Genomic DNA, 21,458 nt, shown 5'->3' on the forward strand with positions numbered 1-21,458 from the left:
GACAGCCTACAAAACACTATGCAGTATGGTCATATGTTCACTGAAACTCGTAAATTACATCAGTAATATTAAATATCGGCTATATTACCTGCACGAAGTCGCAGTTGGCCTCTTCATGCACAATTTAAAGATTTTCCTGGACGAAGGCTTGGAGTGGTACCGTACTTTTTGTGTTCTTGCCAACGCAATATCAAATAATAGAGGTCTTACGAACTTGGTTAGGATAATATCACTAACATTTTGCTGATGTTCTTTGACCTCACACTGTAACAAAACACATTCTGAAAGTTTTTTTAATATTTGTTTTACGTCGCACCGATACAAATGGGTCTCATGGCGATGATGGGATAGGAAAGGCCTAGGAATGGGAAGGAAGCGGCCGTGGCCTTAATTAAGGTAGGCCCTACAGCCCAGAATTTGCCTGGTGTGAAAATGGGAAACCACGGAATACCAACTTCAGGGCTGCCGACCGTGGGGTTCGAACCCACTATCTCCCGGATGCAAGCTCATAGCTGCGCGCTCCTAACCGCACGGCCAACTCGCCCGGTATTCTGAAAGGGAAGACGTCGCAAGTCCTCGTATTACGCTCATACGCTTGAACGACTTTGACAATAGGACACATCAGTTTAAACGAACTCTTGGAAATGCTTCACCAGAGCAACAAAACTAGGATTTGGGTATCGAACTCCTCCTCTGTCTTTATGTATAATCAGTTCCTTTTAGAGGTGTCGAAGCTCTAGGCAGTGAGATGTTGCTGACACAAATGTCACACTCCATCCTCTCTTCAACAACACGAACCTAGTACCCGCAAGTTAGGATTTGATTTCCTGTTTCTAGTTTGATTGGAATATTATCGTCTGGAGATCTGAGGTTGTCCAAAATGTCTAAACATGAAGGCGTTTTGTGATTGTCCGTCACAATTTTTATCACAAGGAATCCACTATCCTCCATGGCTTTAATCACCTTCTGGAAAAAAAATCCGCAGCCTTTTTCCAGTCATTCGACCGGGCCAGGAATGGAATGAATGAAGCCCCCATCTACCAGGGAGGATAGGAATTGTGCCGGCTGGCGAAGCCTGTCGCACCCCTCCGGGGCAATGATTAATGAATGACAGATGAAATGAAATGATATTCGAGAGTGTTTCTGGAATTAAATATGACAGGGAAAATCGGAGTATCCGGAGAAAAACCTCTCCCGCCTCCGCTTTGTCCAGCACAAATCTCACATGGAGTGACCGGGATTTGAACCACAGAACCCAGCGGTGAGAGGCCGGCGTCTACCGCCTGAGCCGCGGAGGCTCCATCAAAATCTGAAATAAGGTGTGAAGGCACAGATGCGAGAGTAATCTGAGGATATCCAATTACTTCCTTCATTAGGTCCTTGCCTAGATAAAGCCGACAGCCGCTTTTCTCTCAATTTTCTTCTAGACGGTATTTCATGGAGTCGTATATTTTCTGGCTGCGAACAACCCTGCCGAGATTGGCAACATGGTATACAACAGTTGAATATTTCGGGGAAAGAATCTGAAGTTTCAGTTCTACGAAAAATATACCTTGCACGAACGGAAAGAAACAAGTACCAACACCTTAAAATCACTTTTGAAATATCTAGAAACATAACATAATTAATTCATTTCACAGTTCTATTCAAAATATATCTTGTACAAACGAAAGTGACCAGACACGTTTACTCATTGTACAAAATAACTCAGGTTTTCACACACATTCATGCACTGACAGCGAAGATTGTGCGTCTACTGCTGCACTCTTACGGCGATTTGGAGAACTATTGGTAGTCGCACCTTCCTGTGTTAAACTACAGTAGGGCCCACGAGAGTTGAAGTCTGACGTTTAGCGCCACCGGCGAGAAAAAGTTGACTAACGCTGTTCGAAAATGGCCTGTTGCTATGGCAACGATAACAGAGTTGCAACATTTTAGGACGCTATCACCACGTGGGTTGGCTTGCTCTCAGTACATTTTATTGCTATTTTCTGAGCAATTACGGGGAAAAGTCTAAATGTCTCCTTAATTCCATTATTGTCATTCATATTCTGACTGATTTCTTTTCTCGATGAAGTATCGTCTTCCTATTGTGTTCATTATACCGTAGTTTATTCCTGAATTGTACAAGTACCGTTAACAATCGGCGTTAAATAATAAAAAACTATCAATGTGGGTAGTGTTGTTCTATACTGTAATTAACATGTGCATTTGTTGAGGTTATTGTCAGAAACTGATGTTTTTGTAAGTGATTATGAAATCTTTTATATATATCGACAATGTCGTGTTCTGTCTTAAATGCTGGAATTATTAACACGAGCTTAGGAACCGGTCAAGGGTAAATGAATTGCATTAGGCCTAGGCCTACATGTTTTATTAAACACTCGGCCTGTCTGAAAGGGTGGTAGGCCGCAAATGGAGTTAACTATGACAACGCAGCGTACTTCGTAGTTAGAGCTTTCGCCGCTCACCTGTCAGACTTCAACTCTCGTGGGCCCTACTATAGTGGCATAGAGCAGGCAGTATAAGAGGATCGAGACGGCGGTGGTACTACTACACTCAGTTTCAAGGCCGTCCCGCTAGGTGCGTTGGCAATATCTCGCAAAACGGCACGTATTTTCTACAGTGTATTTGATAGCATTACTAGCATCGCCCATACCTCAGTCATTTTCATACAGTATCAAAGCCAAAGATGGGAATGTGACAGGTGAATGAAAATAAGTTTATTTCAGCCCATACCAGAAGACCTAGTGCACTGTAAACAATAAATCTCGCCAGCAAAGGCATGGTACTGTACCTACGTTCTGTAAAAGTTAGCTCTGAAGCGGGGCTATAGTTGACAGTATATGCCAACGACCTATATTATACTAGTGTAATACGCCGTATGCCCTCTGCTTAACTCTATATACTCTAATGAGTATGATTTCTCGTGTACACCTGCTCTATCTCCCCCTCTCCTCTCTGACTACGCTCGTAATCGCGAACATAGAAGATTCAACTTGATGATTAACATCATAAGTCTTCACTGACAGAAGGTCATCCTGTTCGTTGCTTACGTATCCAGCCTTAAGTTCATACATTAAAATGCCCGATTTATGCGTGAGAAATGTGTGAAGACGTGACTGCAACACATACCAATTTAAGAGTTTGTTGCAGTGAGAAGTGTGATCACAAATCAGAAGAGGCACTTTGGAATGTTTTCTAATAAAGGGCTGTAGGTAGATCTAGTAGAAGATTATTGTGTAAGCAAAATAAAATGAATGTCGTCGTCTTCATCTTAAAATGCCCTTTACACGCCTCCTTTATGCCAAGTTGATAGAGACTTTTCTAACATGTATTTCTTTCTAAAATATGCTGCTGTTGGTTCATCTTTTTCTTCTCACGGTCAACTTCTTGTAACTGTTCAGAGCCTGTTTCAAATCGTATGGTTGGATTGATTATAAAACCAGACTTGATTTTTCTTATAGACATGATGATACAGTATAGGCTTTTTGGGCTTATGCCGTGTCAAGAAAATAAGGCGAAATTCTTTACGTTTTGCAGAGAACTGTGCTCTGCGTCATCAGAAGAAAATCTCGACTGTCCACGAGAAAGGCTTCTAAAATAATGGCTCTAAGTTTATAGACGTTATAATAGAAGTGGAAATGGTACGTTCGTTGATTACAATAATGCTACTGACGTTAAATTGAAATTGAGACTTGTACCTAAATGAAATGGTAGGGGCCCCAAAATTGATGGTCCACACAGGGCCTCGCGTGGTGTCTTTACTTGAATCATCTACTAATTCCCAACGAGCTAATAACAGTGCGTCCTCTTACGCTCTAAAAACGTGATTTACTTCCCTGGTTTTAGAACATAACACACCATAAAAGTAGGCCTACATTAAAAATGATAACATATCTTGTGCGTCAATGAGGTGACAAGGAAAGCATAGTACCGTAGATACAAATACCTAAGTGACAATCGAAAGAGCTTCCTGGAACAATAAACCTTATCGGGGTTATATTATGTTAAGTTACGTTAATCATTAACAATACCACCAAGTGCCACTTGCGTCGCTCACGAAACTCAAACCATTGGAACATAGTTACAACAAGACCGACTCCAATCCTCAGACCTTAATGCTAGTCTCGATCGTTCAAAGATGGCAAATCGAGTAGCCGGAATTGTTGGAAATGTCGGTTCGTTTTGGTTTGTTGTTATCGTATGTAGTCAGTGTAATTTTATGAAAGTTGACGATAAATGTTAGTTTCTTTGTAGATTATAAGTTCAAGGAAGAAAGCCACTGGTGGGGTACATGAATTGTCTGCTTCGCTCTTCTTTAATGAACTTGGTTTTACATTGAATTGTCAGCAATTTTATCTGCGAATCGCCACTGGTCTATACTACTACCAGTAAATGTTTTCATTCCTCCCCTGAAGGGCGAGGCGGGCCTCCTAGATAGTGGCGCCGTCTCTCAGGCTAGGAGATTTGCTACAGTGAAAGAGATGTGCGGATAAAGTGACAGGGTTGGCGGCCGTGGCCTATCTTAGGAAATGTCCCGGCATTCGCCTTAGTGCAGGAGAATGGAAAACCATTCTCAGGACAGCCGACGGATGGGACCGGCCCATCTCCGTCTTCCGAATACAGAGGCGTAGAACCGTGGGCACCCCTCCTCTGCTCGGTTGTCCGGTCGGAGTGGAGAGCTGTCGGACCACGGGCCAGCCGTGGCGACTCTGCATCAGCTGACCTCTGTAGCTCTGCACAATACATTAGTTCTATACCTTTTAAGTATTCATCCTGTGAAAGGGTGACTATTGGCGACAGAATTAAATCGTGATTGAATGATGAGATCTTACCAATGTTTACATTCTCCTTGGCCGACGTCAAGAACCAAGCAGCAATACCGTTCTCTTTACAGAACTTGGTGATTAAGTCATGAGGAACGCTTGTGCCATGGATGTCACATTTGTTAGCCAGCAGCACGATTGGAATGGGGCAGCCATCGTGTAACGTCACCTTCTCTCGAAGGTCGTTCAGCCACTGCAAGAAAAACACAATTTTGTATCAGTCTACACTCTTAATGTGATTGATTTGAAAATTACGGCTGAGTTCTATCTACTGTGAGACTCTATATGCTCCCAGAGGTGGGGTGACGGAACACTAACCATTAAGTACACCCTAACTTGGAAGTTAACGATCATTAATAAGAATTTCAGAAAATGTCAATTAAAAAACTATTTATTAGGATGAATAACGTGACGGCATATTTATCAAATCTGAACTTACGGAAGCAAAAGAAAAATTGAATTAAATAAATTTGAAGAAAATGAACTGCTACGCGGAGATTTGCAGTAATTTATGCCATTAGCTCACCATTTGTAGACCGTTACCTGGATACGATCTCTATAGCAGCTGATTTTGATGGAACTCTAGTACAGGCGTCGTCATTACCCGTTGTTGGTACCAGTCCTATTTCTGATTCGTGCATAGTCCACTAGTTGTACTACGATTTTCCTGACTTTAACACTTCCCGCAATACTCCTTACAAAAATTGTAATGAGTCCTAATTTCAATAGCAAAACCACCTTGGGTTACGTTCATGGAGACAATACACTTGTATTCTTCCGTATTACAGAACTGTAGCGTAACTAAATACATAACAAAATTTCTCCTGTCCTATACCAGTCAAAACCGGTCTCTCGTTGACTTTAACTCTCGTCATTGAGATAATCAGGTCTCAATGAGAGTAATTTTGAGTAGTGCTCTACTCAGATGCTAAGTGAACTAAGTTAAGATCTTCAGCAGTTAAGACCTTGTCCGATGTAAGACGTACAGCCCTCCTCCGATGTAATGATAGATTAGAATTGTACGATAGGATTGTCTCTCCAGCTCTTGTCGTTGATGTATATAGTCTCCAAAGACTCCCTCCATCAACCATATCACATGGTCCAGTAAGATCTGATGTACTATCCCTTCTCCTATCCATTGCTGTATATCCATCATCTTGTTCCATAACGTCCATTCACACAGGTTGAACTTTCCCGGGCAATCAAAGCGTCAGGTAGCGAGCTTCGAAAAGTAGGCATTAAGAAGGCTTCAACTGTGTCTTCAGAGTATGGAAAGGGCAAGGTCTCTTGCAATCTTGATGACGTACATTTCCTGGTAATGGACTAAAATTAGCATGGTGAGTCCGGTCACCTGACCTCGGCTACTGGAAATTTACTGCAAGCTATTAATACGAATGATGTAATACTATACTTAAGAACTCGTTCGTTCAGGATACGTTATAGCCGTGATACAAAGAAATGAGATGATGTGTCATGGATGAATAAAAACCCTATATATAATCATAATAATTTAAAATGATGTATCACTGATTAAATATATACATATTTCCAATTAATTACACAGTTTGATCATTTAGTACATGCTGTGATGTTCCAAGCATCACATTCGCCCCTCTGAGCCCGATACAAGTGGCACTTCACTTGAGGGCTCACACCTGCACTCTGCCACTTACATTTCACTTGTGTTTACACTTGTGTGTAAAGCAGCTCTAAATTCCGTCATTGTACAACATAACACATGAAACAATATCTTACAAAATTATATCTTGCTCTCTTCTATGACTGTTTGTTATCTCAATGATTCCACATACAACTTAATTACAGCAGATAATATTTAACACTTCAAAATTTCCTAAAATAAACATAATATTATAACTTAGCGATCCTCTGATGTCTCACTTTTTCAAATGTTCATCATATCTTGCTGATTTCATGAATCCAGTGTATGCAACACTTGACAATACAATTTACACCGGTACAAAATTAACATAAAGATAATATACTGTATTACTCTTTCAAGTGTTTTACACGTTCTTGCTGTACAACTACCACTTCATACACGCTAACACATCCACGTGGTTTTAGCCTAGGGTACAATTATTGCAAGTCTTTAGGATGAATTCATGTAGTCTACGGGGAATCTACAATATTAATGATCCTTGTATTAGTACATCAAATTCTAGATTACCACATACATGGCATTACATAAGGAGAACAGACGTAACCTTGGTAATGAATTCATGTCTATCGTACACACACACACTGTGCACATATCGCATAGCTAACTCGGCAACACTTCAAATGATTTGCTTAGTACGAAAATACACTACATTTCAAAGGTATCTAGCTAAAGAGTGCAGCACTGAGGTTTCGGATGCAAGATGGCGGATGACAGATGTGACGTACCACATTTCAAAGGTAAGTAGCTAAAGAGGGCAGCACAGTGCTCTGTGGTTTAAAGATGGCGGATGACAGCTGTCAAAAAAGCACGTGGCTTTGTTTACCACACGCTAGTTAGGTTAAGTTGGTACCACTAAGGTTTAGGCCCGTCAAGATGGCAGTACTGAGGTTAGCGATGCGTTGTTGTCTGTCAAAAAGCACGTGGCTGTCAAAAAAACACGTGGCTTTGTTTACCTCGCACTAGTTAGGTTACGTTGGCACTACTGAGGTTTAGGCCCGTCAAGATGGCAGTACTGAGTTTAGCGATGCGTTGTTGTCTGTCAAAAAGCACGTGGCTGTTAAAAAACACGTGGCTTTGTTTACCTCACGCTAGTTAGGTTAAGTTGGCACTACTGAGGTTTAGGCCTGTCAAGATGGCAGCAGTGAGGTTAGCGATGCGTTGTTGTCGATGACAGCTGTCAAAAAGCACGTGGCTTTGTTTACAAATTCAAATCTCCCGCCAAAATTCAAATTTCCCGCCAAAATTCAAATTTCCCGCCAGAATTCAAATTTCCCGCGGGAGGAGGCGCCAGAACCATCCAATTATACTACTCCTGTTGTGTTATAAGCTTCGTAAATCTTTCCTCCATTTTCTTTAATTATTAACAAAATTATTTGCGGAAATACGCACAAAATGTCATTCGTCACGGCTAACCGATTTGTATTGCGCAACAGCAAGTAGTAGCGATCTTGTATGTGCTATGAGGATGGGTAGCAGGGGTATATATAATTAATTGGTTAAATTTATTTATTTATTTATTTATTTATTTATTTATTTATTTATTTATTTATTTATTTATTTATTTATTTATTTATTTATTTATTTATTTGCACCGGGATGAGTGGCTCAGACGGTTGAGACACTGGCCTTTTGACCCCAACATGGCAGTTTCAATCCTAGCTCGGCCCGGTGGTATTTGAAGGTGCTCAAATACGCCAGCCTCATGTCGATATTTACTCCTGTGGGACAAAATTCCGGCACCTCGGCGTCTCCGAAAACCGTCAAGAAGTAGTTAGTGGGACGTAAAAGCATTATTATTATTATTATTATTATTATTATTATTATTATTATTATTATTATTACCGTGTTTTAGCGGTAGCTAGAGGTGAAAGAAGGTGCGGGTGTGAACGGGTCCCAAGCTACAAAAGTAAAATTAATTTAAAATTTAACAAGGTTATATTTTCTTTTCAAGATTAAGCAATAACACATAGAACAGGTACTTGGTAGCCGAAACACAATTTGAAATGTACAATTACAGAGATTACAGGATTTGGGCTCCGAGAGCCAAACACACTATTCTTGAGCTAGAAGCCCAACCTTACGATATACAAAATTCAACCAAGGGGCAGAAGGCCCCAATCATGCCCTGGAGCACTAGCTCCTCTTTACACAGAAAAGCCTCCTCGAGGCATACAAAAGTCAAAATTCCAAAAGAGCAATCTGCTCTCAAAATTTAAGCCAATTACAGGCCACACCAAACTCAACCTTCAAGCTGTCCTCTAAGGACAAATACACAGGGGTAAAATACCCAACCTACTGAGGTCTATTAAATGAAAGGAAGGTTGATTACATGACCTCTAAAATAACAATTTGAGAGGAGGCGAACTTGCACTCCTGATACACTTTGTTTAAGACCTACTTGGCACTAGGCCGTTAATACAAGGGCTAATCCCATACTAAAGAGGTGACTTAAAAGGAAACAATTTACATTACGTGAAGGAAGAATAAGTTGTGAAAACTAAGTTCACCTCAAAACAATATGAGTGGGAGCTCGAGAGGGTTAGCACTCTCTATCCCAATATGTAGCTTTAAAAGAGAATAGATGAAAAGAGTAGTTACATTTTAGGAAAAGGTTACATGGTGGAAACGCTTCGAACCCGCCCCGAGAGTTAAACTGCCGACCTAGCAAGAAAAAAAAAGTTATTAAGAGGCCATTACCTGGTGTTGAACTGCTGGTGAAGAAAGAGGCGCTTCCCGCCCCCTGCTATGTACTTTACACACGAAAGGATGGAACAGAAGTGGCCCCGAGACCCAAAAATTAGCAGTTTAAATACTCTCGCGGAAGGTTCTAGGCGTTTTAGGGAAGAGAACACCCGCCCACAATCACTTTATTGGCTAGGGTACAGCAACATATCCAAGTTGGGGGAAGATACATCAGATTGGGCAGAAATTAATTAAAGAAATTCGGGATTGGCTAAATACAAAACAAGGGGAAAGAGAGGGGTATACAGCCAACTTAAACAATGACAGAAAAACATTTAACAAGAAACAAACTTTTGAAATAAAATTTTCTCCAAAAAATAGTTCTTTCACTCCGCACTAGGGTGTACTATTGTTGATCCGCAGTAGTGTCCTCTAGAAGAGAAAGTTCACACTTCTTACTACAAGCAAAACAAAAATATGCCGAAAATGACACAGTTCAAAAACTCTAAAATTTCCAGGTAGTGACATCTTCTGAGAAACTTGAAAATTCACACCGTCAATAAAGTTCAGACTTCCTCCAGCAGAGGAGTTTCAACAGGCGCACATTTTAAATTAGCGGCGTGGAGGTGTACCGCCCGGTACAATTATTATTATTATTTTACCAAGGTTATGGACACTGATGTACTATTCACCCGCTTTCCACGCGCATTCGTCAGTCTGGCAGTCTCCTTAGTGTGCAGTCAAATACTAAATGATTTTTAATTGTACGTAAATTCACGTCGTACTTCTCTTTAATTCTAACGCATGTGTAATTTCGTTCCTTTGGTGAAACGTGCATTTCATAGTATTCAATCAAAATGTCAGAAAAAACTATTATTACTTTACTGAAGTTTGTAAACTGTCAACTTTTACCTCTCTGTCGACATTCCCTCAGACATACACATAGCTACTTCCAGGGCAAGGATAGCTAATCTCATCTCTCCACACTTCGCCAGTCCACACTTTTTTCGGCTGGGTGGCCATTCTCTCAACAGCTACTCAGTCGGCCTAAGAACAATCAAACGGGCAGACGCCTCGTTGGCTGTCGCCTTCCCGCTCAACATGTCCTCCTGCCTCGTCAAGAATGTGGACACCGCTTATTCGCCATCTGAGATTCGCACCTTGCTCAACAACTTCGGCAACTCCTTAGTAGATGTGGTTCTCCGCCTCCATGATGCCTCATCTGGTCACCCGTCTCCAGACATTGTGGTCTTTTTCCACTATCCATCGATAGCATCTCTCTACACCACTAAAGGCACCATCAACCTCTTTCACGCTAAGCATATAGCTCTCCCTACTCCTGCCCACATTCTACACCAACTGGCCTCAGATCCCGACTTCCCTCTCAAGGTCCCGTTTCCTACTACTATTCCTGCTTCTGTCCATCCTTCCTCATCTACCACTACTACTACCACCACGGTTACCATTTCCGTTCATCTTTCCCCAGTTTCTTCCGTCTCCACTCTTACGTCTAGTCATCCCTCTCCGTTAATGTCTACACCCACCACTTCCTCATCTATGACTCTCACGAGTCCTCAGTTGCCTCCTGCCGACTTCGTAGACACTGCCACCACTGTTCAGCCTGCCTCCGTCAGAGAGTCTGGCGATACCACGACTCATCATCCTCCGTCATCTTCAAGCTGTGTTCTTCGTGGCGTTGACCCTACCATCACTGACCGAGACCTCTTGAACGATCTCCACCTGGCAGGCGTCCCGGTACGGCGAGTCATCCGCATCTACAACGCCCAGGGTCCGACGTACATGGTTCGCCTTCAGCTTCCCACCAATGAAGACGTCAACCGCTTGCTCAGCACCGGCGTCCATCTTCACCAGCGAACTTATCGTGTGGAGCCTTCTCGCTCCCCACCTCGCGTAGTGCGCTCTCCCTCCCATCCCCCCTCGCCTCGTATGCGACCAGCACCGCCACCCACCCCACCGACGCAGATCATCTACCCCCCTGTGCCACAAACTCCTTTCAGCCTACCGCCTCCTTCTATTCTGGAACTTCTTCGCCTACTTGCCACATCCGTCACCAATCTCACAACCAACCCCTATTATCTACTCCTACAATATTACCCTTGTCCTCCTCCTTATCACTTCCTTCCGATCTCCCAACTTAACGTTGCGCAAACTCTGTAAATATGTACATCCCTGTGAATTTCTGTCATTTCTGATTTGCGCGCCCGAGATACATTAATAAAGTTTCGTCCCTTACCTCTGCTGTTTGTTGGGGTCCGCTCATGCGGGGTGCTTTGTGGGTCCCCCCTGGGGTCTGGCTTGTTCTCGCGGTGCCCCTGCGCCACTCAACACTTTTGTGCCCCCTCATGGTATGTACCAGACATACCTCCTCTGTTTCTTCGGTTTTTCTTAAACTATTCTCCTCTATCTACGGCCAAAGAGCTAATAGTTTAGCTGTCAGCCCGCCCTCTCCTCGTTTGAGGGGAGGGAATGAAATAACCCCTTTGATTGATTGATTGATTGATTGATTGATTGATTGATTGATTGATTTCCCTCAGAGAGCATCAAGAAACTTACCATTTTGTAGGGTTTTCTCCCCAGTTTTTATACCCCCGCCCGCTATATGCATAAACCTGGGTAATTTTTGTTGTCCGTACATTCTGCCCCCCCCCCCACTTCTAATTCCCAATCGCTGCTACTGCTGTAATAGCATCTAGGTGGTGAGTTCCGGCACTTTTTTCTCATAGAAGGTGAGCCCTGCTTATTACAGTTTCTCCCTAATATCACTAAGTGAAATCCAGCTAAATGTGAACACTCGTATTTCTACCCAATTTGACATGAATGTTAGAATGTTAATTTATGAATATGCGAAGGCTATACTGTTCCGTTCGTAAACACACTGACCTAGGGTAAAGTACGTCACCAGCAGCCGTTTGCCTTGACGAAGTGGCCAGTGTCCTAGGTAAGTTCCCTAAAGGCTCCGCAAGGTTAGTAACATTATAGCGAATGATAAATGAGGTTGTGTGTTCATTATTAATGCCTGGGACACACCGGTCCACCCTCAGAAGTGTATTTATGTTTATAACCTAATATAATGAAGCACGCGACATTTTCCATGTTTTCTGCAGATTTTTGTTTTATTTTATTTCATTTGTTTTCATTCCCCAATCTGAAGGGGTGGGGCGGGCCATCTAGAGGATAACGCCCTCTCTCTGACCAAAAGATGCGGGCGGGTTGGGGAGGTGTGATGGAAGTAGGAGGTGGATAAAGGATGTGAAGAAGTAGGAGATGGGAGAGGAATTGTGCCTATACTAGAGTAGAATGCAGCCCGGAAGACGGTTTGAAGAGGGTTGCGCAGTAACATTCGCGCGCTTTGTAGTATGACGTGTTTTCCGCTGAGCCAGTAGAATCATTTCAGTAAGAGGTGCCTGTTTGTGCTGGTCACGAGTGAATGTTTCGAGTTTTATTTGTAAATATCATAATCAACGAATTTAGGGAACTATTTGCGTGTGTACGATAGATCCAGGAAGAGCAAAAAGACAAGTATTCCGTCGACAGGCGAGGGAAATTGTATTTAAAGTGTATTTGTATTTGGTAAGCATGCAGCAGTAGGCGTTCATAGGCGGAGAAGGTGAGGAACGCCATGTTGCCACGCTTCAAAAGAAGACAGCACTCGCGTGTGGTATCGGCCTGCAAACAGTACAGAGGATAAAACAAGCTTCGGAAATAAAAATAATGCGGTGTTCAGGTCGCCAGAGAAGAACCCTTAGAGGAAGAAACCAGTGACGGTCCTCGATGATTTCATTAAAAATGTTCTGCGTACAACAATATTGGATATGTATAAAAACGGCGAATATCCTACGGCATTGAAACTGGACAGTTCATTTACCTTCCTTAATATCTCGAAAATTTTCCTCAATACTTTCGCGGGGTTTGATGTTAAAAATTAATTTGGACTTTTAGGAAACGTTTAAGCCCACGAAAAATATAGGTCATCGCTTTGGAATTAAAGATATAACTGGATGAAAAAATGTTTGCACATACATGCTGTTATGAGTAGCCACATTGGCATCACCGAACCGCATACTTCTGTCTCTCTCTGCGCAACGAAACCGCCTTCCGGGCTGCGTTCTACTCTATTAATAACTAAAGTTGGTATATGACATCTCTTAGAGGGAGGTCCGTTTACTGCCTGCCGAGGTGGGATAAAGGGAGTGGCTGTGTGGCTGCCATGGAAACGAGGGTGGGGCGACTGCGGTTGCCATGGAGATAAAACTTCTGGGCAGCTCGTCTTGCTGGGAGTTGGCAAACCTCTCACTTCACTTGTGAGTTAGATCTTGTCGCCAGCAGTTCAGTGTGAGTGGCATTCTGTTTCTGTTTTGTGGCCGTTAGTAAGGTACTCTACCGCTGGGTGGTGTTGAAAAGAGTACACGTGATTTTTGCCCCCTCCTCCCGCACCCTTTTCCCCTTGAACTCACTTTTTTCTTACTTGTTTTACGTTTTATATTTATGCCAATAAGGTGTACAGAGACAAATTATAGGACAAATGGCATGTTGAAGGATTTGAGAGGCTATAGTTACCACCCTGTTAAAGAATAATAATGTTACTGATTTTACGTCCTGTCAACATCTTTTACGGTTTTCGGAGATAACGAGGTGCCAAAATTTAGTACCATAGGCGTTCCTCTACGTGCCAGTAAGTCTATCGATACGAGGCTGATGTATTTGATCACGTTCAAATACCACCGGACTGAACCGGGATCGAACATTCTAAGCTGGGCTCAGAAGGCCAACGTTCTACTGTCTGAGCTGATCAGTCCGGGCCCTGATAACCGAACACGAGACCATGTCAGTCATAGTCTGGCCAGGTAGTCTACAATAGAACACAGCGGTGTGAATGAATGAACGAACAAGTGAGCTGGAAGCGAGGGGTAGGAGAAAGGAATGCAGGAATGTGGCAACACCGTGAAATGGCACGTGCAATGATCCTTCCTCCAGCCCCAGCTGTCAGAATGCTCCTTTCGGGTGTAGATCATCATACCACTTCCACCAACCTGTCTCCGCTCGACCGAAACCACGTTCCATAGCCTTCGATGAAAATCGGCGTACACGCGCTCGGGCGTCGACGTGATGAACCAAACATCTGGACTCATCGGACAAGGCGACCTTTTTTCAGTTATCCATTGTTTAGTGGAGATGATTTTTTGACCATCTCATGCACTGTTTTCGGTGGAGTGCAGTCAGCGTTGTGGTACGACTGGGTCATCGACTTCGCAATCCCATCCGCAGCAATGTTCGATGAACCGTGCGCTGGGAAACATTGCCCTGGCCATTACCGTTGTATCTGTTGACGATTTCCTTAACTGTGCCCCCCGCGATCGCTCCGAACAATGCGCGACAGCCTCGGCTGGCCTGTGGCACCTATCAGCCGCTGTCAACACACGGTTGGACGATGTGGTGTTGTTTGCCCACCGTTGCACCACTTTCGATACGTGCTTACAACAGCGGCACGAGAGCAGTCCTCAGGCCGCGTCTCCTCAGAGACGGTGGTACCAAGGTGGCGTGGCTTCGTAATTTGCCCTCTGTTAAACGCGGAGAGATCGGCCGCTTTTCCCATTCTGAAGCCAGACACACTACTGACAGCAAGCCTGTATAGAGCCCATCCATACAGAGTGTAACAATAAGAAAATATGTTATATGGACTCGTATTTTTCATTTTCTATAACTCCACATAGTGCATTAATCACAAACAGGAACAGAACGTACTATACTTGGGGCCACCTTTTGAAAAGACCAAAAATGAAGTAACGTCATTACCTCGTCACACTCGTCTTGGTTGCCAAATGACTCGGCGCGTGATTGAAGGTTGTACTCCAACACCAGAACACAGCACAGCTGACCGATTTACCTTGAGCATATTTTGTTACGAATGAAGCCATACTTTTCAGTGTCGACTTAGTTAAATAAATAATGCATCGACGTATTCGTATTTGTGGAGTCCCATACCATCACTGGTGTTTCAAACAAACTATGATAGTAATTGCACCCACACGTCAAGACATCTACTGAATAAGTATGGCAACTCCGCATTCGCGACAGCATTGCCGTAACTCACGCTGACAGGAAGCATGAAACACACGCGCCCCGTTGCCGCTCTCCTACCATGTGCCAACACCGTAGGCGCAGCCCCCCCATCTCCCTCACCCGCGTCTCCCCCTGTTCTATACCATCGCATCCGCTTTTAGTCTGCCCAAAAGATGGCCCGTAGAATAGAACACCACATTAAACTCTTTCTTTCATGTAATTTTCAAAATGCCCGCCATCGCACTGAATCCCCGATTATAAATGGAGAAAGCAACCACAGAACTTAAAACAAGAACCTTTAATAGACACCTTAGGCCTACTATCAGTGGCGTGCGGTGAACACGTTTGTTACCCCAGCTAAAAAAAGAAACACAGCCCTGCCACATTATTATTCCCAAATTGGTATTCACGGCAGCATCATAACATAAGCTACAGCATATTTTAAACAATGACGTTACAGTTTAACCCGGTGACGCATCGTAATTGTACACTCATGGTTTTCACGGAAGTGTTCTGGGACTTCATTGTTTCTTAACTTCAAATCATAAACTAAACTGAGTGAGCAAAATATACTGTACATGAAATTTTACAGTTTCACTCGCTTAGTGAGTGTAAGTAAAGCGGCAACAGACGTGGGAAAGTATTCCTCGCGACGAATAACACTGTTATATTCACGAAGAATGCCACAGAACTCCCGCAAACTACACCCATACAAAATTCTTGTACTTCGCGCTTGGCTCTGTGTTCTTGCTAGGCAACCCTAAATATTTTCCTAGAAATGGCTATCTATGTAGGCCTACGTGTGTATGTTCAACCTTCAGCCCTAAGGCTGGTTGGATCATCAACAGCTCCGCCATTAACTGTCACAGAATGCCTAGGCATCACTGAACAGGCGTACTAGAGAAATGAGGAGCGAGGTAGTTTACCGTTGCTTTCCTCGCCGAGCCAGAATTTGCAATTACATATCAGTCTGCCAAGCCCACTGAAATGCATGCACCAACCGATCCTATGAGCAACACTTTCACACCATTCATAGCAGGGACTTGCTGCAGAAGGAATGGCACTATTATTATCGCTCATACCTCAGTCACTTTCACATTGTCAAAGCCAAGGATAAGGCAGAGACAGACCAACGAAAGTAACAAAATTGCTCTAGCCCATACCAGAAGACATAGTACACTGTAAACACTATAGTTCAGTTACACTGACTGACAGAGCAAATGCAACACCAAGAAGGAGTTGTTCGAAAGGGGTGAAAGCTGGGGAAAAAACAGAGACGGCACGGACGAATAATTGATGTTAATTTCAAACCGATATGCAGGTTACACAATGCGCACGGCATCGACTCAGTAGGATGTAGGACCACCGCGAGCGGCGATGCACGCAGAAACACGTCGAGGTACAGAGTCAATAAGAGTGCGGATGGTGTCCTGAGGGATGGTTCTCCATTCTCTGTCAACCATTTGCCACAGTTGGTCGTCCGTACGAGGCTGGGGCAGAGTTTGCAAACGGCGTCCAATGAGATCCCACACGTGTTCGATTGGTGAGAGATCCGGAGAGTACGCTGGCCATGGAAGCATCTGTACACCTCGTAGAGCCTGTTGGGAGATTCGAGCAGTGTGTGGGCGGGCATTATCCTGCTGAAACAGAGCATTGGGTAGCCCCTGAAGGTACGGGAGTGTCACCGGCCGCAGCACATGCTGCACGTAGCGGTGGGCATTTAACGTGCCTTGAATACGCACTAGAGGTGACGTGGAATCATACGCAATAGCGCCCCAAACCATGATGCCGCGTTGCCTAGCGGTAGGGCGCTCCACAGTTACTGCCGGATTTGACCTTTCTCCACGCCGACGCCACACTCGTCTGCGGTGACTATCACTGACAGAACAGAAGCGTGACTCATCGGAGAACACGACGTTCCGCCATTCCCTCATCCAAGTCGCTCTAGCCCGGCACCATGCCAGGCGTGCACGTCTATGCTATGGAGTCAATGGTAGTCTTCTGAGCGGACACCGGGAGTGCAGGCCTCCTTCAACCAATCGACGGGAAATTGTTCTGGTCGATATTGGAACAGCCAGGGTGTCTTGCACATGCTGAAGAATGGCGGTTGACGTGGCGTGCGGGGCTGCCACCGCTTGGCGGCGGATGCGCCGATCCTCGCGTGCTGACGTCACTCGGGCTGCGCCTGGACCCCTCGCACGTGCCACATGTCCCTGCGCCAACCATCTTCGCCACAGGCGCTGCACCGTGGACACATCCCTATGGGTATCGGCTGCGATTTGACGAAGCGACCAACCTGCCCTTCTCAGCCCGATCACCATACCCCTCGTAAAGTCTCTGTCTGCTGGAAATGCCTCCGTTGACGGCGGCCTGGCATTCTTAGCTATACACGTGTCCTGTGGCACACGACAACACGTTCTACAATGACTGTCGGCTGAGAAATCACGGTACGAAGTGGGCCATTCGCCAACGCCGTGTCCCATTTATCGTTCGCTACGTGCGCAGCACAGCGGCGCATTTCACATCATGAAAATACCTCAGTGACGTCAGTCTACCCTGCAATTGGCATAAAGTTCTGACCACTCCTTCTTGGTGTTGCATTTGCTCTGTCAGTCAGTGTATTATGAGTTTCGACTTGACGTTTGAGCGCTGCCTTTTGGCGGAGGGTAAGTGAATTAATCAACAGCCAATCATAGGCAGCCGATCGCTCCGATAGAGCGCGTTAGACTCCAGTTCTGGTTAGCGGTGTTGTCGACCTGTTGTTTACTGTAACCACGTGCTATCAGCTGTGTGTTATTGTGCTCAGTTCTTTTCGCGGTCTTTGTGTGTCTTCGTGCTAGGTTGTTGTTCGTTTATATTTCGTAGTGTAGAGTTTATAAATGAACTGTTTAGTATTTTTAATATTATAACGCGTTATATTGTAGTGAATAGTGTGTAACAGGTGATCTAGTTTATATAGTAGCTTAGTTTAATATTTCGTTCGGTAGTTATATAGTAGGTTAATTGTAGGCCCGTGTGTGAATTTGATATTCTGTCACGTTGACGCCTACGTCTAAGGATGAAGCTCCCACCAAGAGAAGAAAGCCCTTCGGGCGCGGTACTCCACTACGGAGCCAGACCCGCGAAATTGTAATGTTAGGGAGTCATTCTTGACAAAGCACCAACAATGGCGGCTAAAAAGAATGAGTTGATTAAGTGGTTGAAGGAGCACAATATTTTGGTTCGCGATGACATGGGGAAGGGGAACTTATGCATCTCTTGAAACAAAACAAGCCCCAGTGCCCAGTTTATGTGGTGCATGAAAAAGCCAGAAGGAACGGGCATAATGTAGTTCACCTTCCACTATACCATTGCCATTTTAACGCCATAGAACTGATTTGGGCCCAAGTGAAGGATTATGTAGCTGAGAATAACCGACTCTTCACAGTTTCGGAAGTTGAAAGACTTATTTTCGAAGCCGTGGGCTGTATAAGTGCGGAGGACTGGAGCAACGTTGTGAGACACACGAAATCCGAGATAATTAAAGCTTGGAAGAAAGAAAGTCTCACAGACGATTATGTTGAAAACTTTATTATCTCTTTAGGGTCAAGCGAGTGTGAAACCTCAACAGACGATGAAAATGCCGATAGTGACTCAGAAATTAGTGGTATATTCGCTTTGAAGGATTATTTCCTTCGTTACGGGAAACTGAATCTAACAGCAACGCGAGATCTTCTGCATGGTGAGTAGAAATTTAATTTTTCTCACGTTTTATCTGTTCGAGCATTGATATATTTTTATCTTGTAGCCTTATGCTAAATGTGTTGTGTATTATTGCTCATCTTGTGTGACTCGTGTATGTTGTTACAAAGAATAACTGATTATGGACTTATATTCCAGTATTTACATTTCTGTTCGTGTTGTGTATCGTCAATCAGCTGTTTGTATTCGTAGCAATTTGGCACCACCGTCTGACTTCCGGCTAACTGTCAAGTCGAAACTCATAAAAACAGAACTATAGCTCCTGCCAGCAAAGGCATACAAATGGCTACACTGTTAACATACTGATATTTTTCTTGCATCTTTTGATGCCTGGCGCTGAACACTTGGAGTGTTAACTGTTACAACTAACTGTTTTTACCTTACGCAAGCTAGCTGGTCTGTCGCCATACGACGCTGTAAGTCTCGAGGGTGGTCCATAGCCCACCCGGAGGCTTCACGCGCAGACGTCAACACAGCGACTTGAATTTCGGTGGGTAGGTCTCTTTCGCGCCAACAAAGAAATCCAGCTCGCTGGTGAGTGGTCAACTGCTGTAGAGTGAGTGGATTGTCGAGGCAGCTGTACTTCCACAATGTAGGTGTTTGCAGTTTTTAAAACTTGATAAAAAGGGTTCTTAAGGAATAATAAGAAAGTGTAAATACAAAATTCTTTGCCCTAGCAGCGCCGGGGTAGATGGGGTTCAGTGCACACCACCGCTTACTATTATAGACACCTGCAAAGGATGGAAGACTAACCAGCATAATTCACAGAGCCAAGACACGTAAAAAAAAAAAAGACGTCGCTTTGGTATAAACAGGTCAAACAAAGCTTGAAACTTTTAACATCGTTAAAGCAACAATTCGTGACAGAAAACTTTCCGAAAATTGATAGAAGAAAATTCACAAATTGAGTGTAAGAAAGGATTGAGACGAAAATGATCAGTTAACAACAACAATACAGAGGAAAATAAAGAGAAATTGAAACGGAAGGAATCTCTCAAAAACCCACTAAGAAGCCCCGAGAACCTAAGCTGCAAATCTATTTCGAAATGTACAGTTAGCTCATTAGAAAATAATAATATAATTAAGAAAACGACTTACCAGAGTTGCAAATTAATCTTCGTGTTACCATCCCACTGCAGCGACTTGATAGCGAAATCGGCGCCGATCGTGATTTTGTAGTTCGATGAGAATTTCCCTGTTAACAGACAGAAAATAAGCCAACTTAGTACAAATTGAAGATTACTTGCTTCAAGTAATAACCCTAGTTTTACGGTGGGAGAGAGGTTTTCCATCAATGTAGTGAGTATACCTTCACATAAAAATGTGAAGTATTGTGAATAACTATCGTTATTACCAGAGCTCGGATTCGAGCATATTAGCATGTAACGTTCCAGACGTCACAGTGTAATTATGTTAATTTTATTATGTGTAATTAATTCAGGAATTTAACGTCATGATATTTATCTTGGTATGTAATTTTATTATAATTCATGTTTAATCATTTGCTCACTATCATTTCATTACTTTGTAACTACGACTTGTAAACGAGGGCTGGATATCCTAATATTCACTTTGATTCTTGCGACATTCGTTTAAAATTAACTTGCAGTAGATTTCCTCTATCTTGCCACATCACCGAGGAAGAAGGACAAATTTAGACATCAAATTCTGGGAAAAGCTAGCACGTGTTCAAGCACTGTAACGACAACTACCGTATTTCGACCAGAATAATTCAAACTGATCACCGCCTATATTTTCAAAGGAGCGTCATGTTGCCATGGATACTGAATGAAAGGGCTAATAGAAGAACAGTTGATATCTTGGTTGGGACCCATCTACTCTAATATCTGGAGTGGGGAGAGACGTGTCAACTGATTGGACCACGTGTAGCGACCTGTAATTAGCGCCAGAGAAGGTTATAAAAGGGCGTGTTGGAGCTCTTGGCTTCATTCTTCTCGATTCTGCATTCGTCTTCTGCATTCGTTATTATTAATCTTCTTGATTCTTCGATCTTGTATTTCGCTGTAGGTCTGAGAACTTGTCTTATGGTTGTTGTACCATAGTGGACTAGTGTGATAGTTTATCACTTCTACATTAATTACTTCATTACCACGACGTGGTACTTAGGAATTTCTGAATGAGGGGTGTATAGCCACTCTCATCAGGAAGTACGTACAGCTCGGCTACTAGACCGGTTTGTACCAGTCTAAGACAATAGGTAGTATTAAACTAGATAGAAATGAAACTTCAAGGCACATTTGCAGTAAAGTTGGAAGGATTATTAATTGAGTATCCTCTCCACATAACCCAAGGAGGTTTTTCTAACTATGACTTAGGGCTCATCTCCAATATATGGGATAGAGCATAATAGGGAGTGTTAGTGTCGAAGCCATCTTCCAGTTAGTGGTCGGTGCACTTAGCAAGGCAGGAATGGTACTTAGCTG

The 21,458-nt window shown here is 43.5% G+C and overlaps 1 non-coding gene across 1 annotated transcript in view; it reads right to left on the reverse strand.

The window, feature by feature from the left end:
* LOC136883128 (uncharacterized) overlaps positions 1–5,119 on the reverse strand; it is a 40,611-nt gene extending 35,492 nt beyond the window's left edge. Inside the window, exon 1 of the transcript XR_011018851.1 lies at positions 4,839–5,119. This is a non-coding gene — a transcript (uncharacterized protein). The remainder of the gene's footprint in view (positions 1–4,838) is intronic.
* Positions 5,120–21,458: the final 16,339 nt, after the last annotated feature.

This window comes from Anabrus simplex, chromosome 11, assembly GCF_040414725.1.
Source record: "Anabrus simplex isolate iqAnaSimp1 chromosome 11, ASM4041472v1, whole genome shotgun sequence".
NCBI lineage: Eukaryota > Metazoa > Arthropoda > Insecta > Orthoptera > Tettigoniidae > Anabrus > Anabrus simplex.